The sequence below is a fragment of the Chrysochloris asiatica genome, unplaced genomic scaffold, assembly GCF_000296735.1.
Source record: "Chrysochloris asiatica unplaced genomic scaffold, ChrAsi1.0 scaffold00049, whole genome shotgun sequence".
Classification (NCBI taxonomy): domain Eukaryota; kingdom Metazoa; phylum Chordata; class Mammalia; order Afrosoricida; family Chrysochloridae; genus Chrysochloris; species Chrysochloris asiatica.
In genome coordinates, this window is record NW_006408567.1 from 5,153,752 (window position 1) to 5,157,545 (window position 3,794).

Consider the following 3,794-nt stretch of genomic DNA (forward strand, 5'->3'; position numbering starts at 1 on the left):
GCTAGGGATAAGATTCTTATGATTCAATAGTGAGTAATTGTTATCATGACTAATTGTGACTGTCATAACTATAAATGTATAAGTTTTGTAACAAAAAGGGGGGAGTAGTTAATCTTACAGTTTAGGAACAGAAGACTCTAGAACCATTAAGGGAGAAGAGCACGAGCGGAATGTTGGACCCTATCCAGAGAAACAACGACACCAGACATGGAGACAGAGATGACATGGAGAGATAAAACAGATGAGGACTCTAGTCTCATGGAAAGAGAAAGGCTGGGTGCTGGTGGCTAGAAGACATTCTCGCAGAATGTGCCTTTGGTTGTTTAAATGATTAAATATTCCTGAGTGTTTTTGTGTACATACAAAAACAAAAAACAAATAAACAGAAGGAATAGAAGCAAATACTGTTGAATGATGATGCATGGAAGGGATTGTAATCATTGAATTGAAAAAAATGAATGTAAAACTGATGTTCTCCCATGTAAACTATCACTCAGTTCACAATAAAAGTTAAAAAGAAAAAAAAGTGCAGTCTTGGAAACTTTGTGGAGTAGTTCTTCTTTGCCTACATAGTCACTATAAGTCAGAATGCCTCAATGGCAATGGCTTTGAGGTTTCTTTAGTTTAAAGTTAAAGATCATGATCACCAAGTTATTTCCACCTTCTGAGTATCCTACAGAATATTTATCAGCTAATTGAAGAAAACCGCAGATAATATAAAAGATAGAGAAAGTCTTTGGGACCCAACACATATGAGTCCTTCTGCAAGTAGCTTAACATCTTTGAGTTTTCCAATCTATAAAAATGGAGAGAATGGTATTTCTACGTAAGTGTGTTGGGAAATTACAGGATACTTGGTTGTCTGTCTGGCACATAAAAGGTGATCTACATGGGTGTTGTTATGTGCCATGGAGTTGGTTCCGACTCATAGCATGGTAGATATATATAAAAGTCATGTGAGAAGTTGCTTGTGGAAAGGATTAATGTCATTGAATACATGGAAGAATTGGACTAGGTGAACCTACAAGAAACCACTAGACTCCAACTAGCAGTGTTGTTCTCTGCACAAGGCTGCATGGGGGAAGGCACAGTATTTATTCAGTTTAATTAAAAGGAAAATGATGGTGTATGTTCCATTATCCCAAACAAAAATGTATACAACCACTGTGTCAGTAACCTCTTAAGGTAGAAAGGACATTGCATCTGCCTATCATATATTAAGGGACTTCAAAGAGTTCCTGAAAAAATTATATTATCTTTCAATTCCATTTTTCCATGAACTTTTTGAAGGCCCTTCAAATTAGAAGACATATATTGAGCTAATAAATGAGTCTCCATTATCTCTTCCTTCTGCTTTTACTGGCAATATTGCAGATGGCAAAATAATGTTGGCAGCTGGGTCCCAGGATGACATTAACTTTAAAGCTAGAAAAATGATGGGTATTATGAGTGGTAAATAAACTATTGCAATTTTAAGTTTCTGAAAATATGGAGTGACTTGTTAATATAGCAAAACCTAGCATATTCTGACTTAAGTACCTCCACAAGTCCCCTTTAAAACATTAGAAAATGTGTATGTGCACACTGATTGCTCAAATATTATGTGATATTTAATCAGAATCTTAAGAGGATCTATTTTGTCTACTCTTTTCAAATACTTCTTTTCTTTAAATATTTGGTTTATTAAAATAATTAAATAAACATGAAAGCTTTTCTTCCTGCTTACAAAATGGTAATACCATAGAAATTAAGACACCTGAGAGTGGCAATGCTTTAATAAAGAAACTAACAATTGCAAGCACTTACAATTTGATCAAGTAAGAAAGGACACTTTAAGACAGCATCTGAACTATAAGCACAATAACCTGTTACTTAAGGAGAACTTATCAAAAAATAGATATATATATTTATTTACAGCTTATTTACAACTATCAATGATATTTATTTACAATGCTGTCAGGAAAGATTCTGGGTTATCTATGCAATACGATATCCTAAAAAGTGAAGATTAACAACTCCAAAGGTAGAACAAGTTAGTTGGAAACTGATGTGAATGTAGGGAAAATGTTGAAGTTTCATAGGTGCTGGACATAAAGCTGAATGGTCGGCAGTTGAAAGGTTCACCACATGTCTATGGGCAGTTGTGCAGAAGCCAAGTACAGCTTTGGCTTTTACTGGATAAAGAGCATCAACACAAGTTTACTCCAGTAGAGCAGTGCATAGCAGATGAGGAGAGAGGAACATAGTAGTAGTTCCCAAGAGAGCAAGAGAAGTAGTTCCCAGAATAACAGATATTGGATGACATGGTAGAGTCTGAAATAAGGATTGCAGCTTCTCAAACCCATCAGCTGCTCCTTAGAAAACCTATATAGTATTACTATGTATCGAAACAGATTCTACAGCACCTAACAACAACAAGTCTACATGACATTGGATAAGAATGCTTCTATACCTTAGTAGCTGCATACACTCATATCTTCCCCATATTTTAGATCAATTTGCATCATGACATCTTATTAGCATAGTGTTGTTTTGAGATGTTATGAAATGATTTCCCACTCATCCATAAAATAATTCTAGTTTGTGTCATCTATATATCTGTCATCCCAATCTTCCCTCCAGTTTATCAGGTATCAGAGTGTGAGATATAATCATCTGTGTGTTTTATCTGATTGCTGCTGTTACCATCCTCAATAATGCTTAATTAAAAGGGGTTCATTTGAATGAGTGCTTACTCTTCTCATTATCCACAAGGAACAATCAAGTTCAGAAGGCACAGTCCTCATCTTAGAAGAAGAAACCTGAAGTTAAAATACTGGGAGGAAGTATCAACATTCTGCATTAGTTCCTATGTAGCAAAATGTATTAGATCTGCCAGATGGGAAACGTCATATCACTCCTTGTTTTTCAGTATCAACTGAAAATCTAATTGTGTGGTTTGTTCCTTGCATATTTGTCCTGGCAAAAAGTCAATTTTATATAAACATTTTGGAGTATATTTAAACAGCTTTACCCTGATATCTTAATATACTCCATATTTAAAAGTTGAGTTTTATTTCTAATGACTTGAGGCAATACATGTACTTTTTTAATATGGTGACATATTTGCTTCTGTTAGTAAAAGTGTTAAATATTCGTATTGGTAGTATTCATTGCAAAGTCTAAGCCATCAGTTTGTGCACTTCCAGAGTTCATGGATGTCTTTATCTGAGATGATTTACTAAAGTATTTTGGTCTTCATGCATTTAAACTGAGCAAGTATTTAAGCACATTTTTAATATCAGACAAAGAAAGCTGTCTAAGAGTGCTCAATATTTTATCATGAAGGAGCAATCTTTGAGTCTTACTGTGTATTCTCCACCAAAAGTGCACATATGAGTTGATCTTTACAGATATCAATTTCCTGGAGTTGTGGATTTCCAGCAACAGAAATATCTCTTCTAAGCTGCTTCCCTGGAGTTTAAAGATGCTGCCATTGGAATGAATGGCAATAGAGCACAATGAGTGATCCTTTTGGTGGATTATTTTCTATTACAAAATTGCCCCAGTTCCTTTTGGGAACATAATAACAGTAGCTATGAAGTCATTCCTCCTCTGTAGAGAATGGGCTATAGCAATATAGCTCCGAATTTTTCACTAGAGTCTGGAAAACTGATGAATTTTTTTCTTAGGGAAGATAGTGAAAAATGCATGCAGATTTCCACCCTCCACAAAAAGTGGGGTGATTTTATAAACCATGAAAGCATGCACACACATACATACAAAGACAGACATTGAGCAAGAGAGAAAATGAA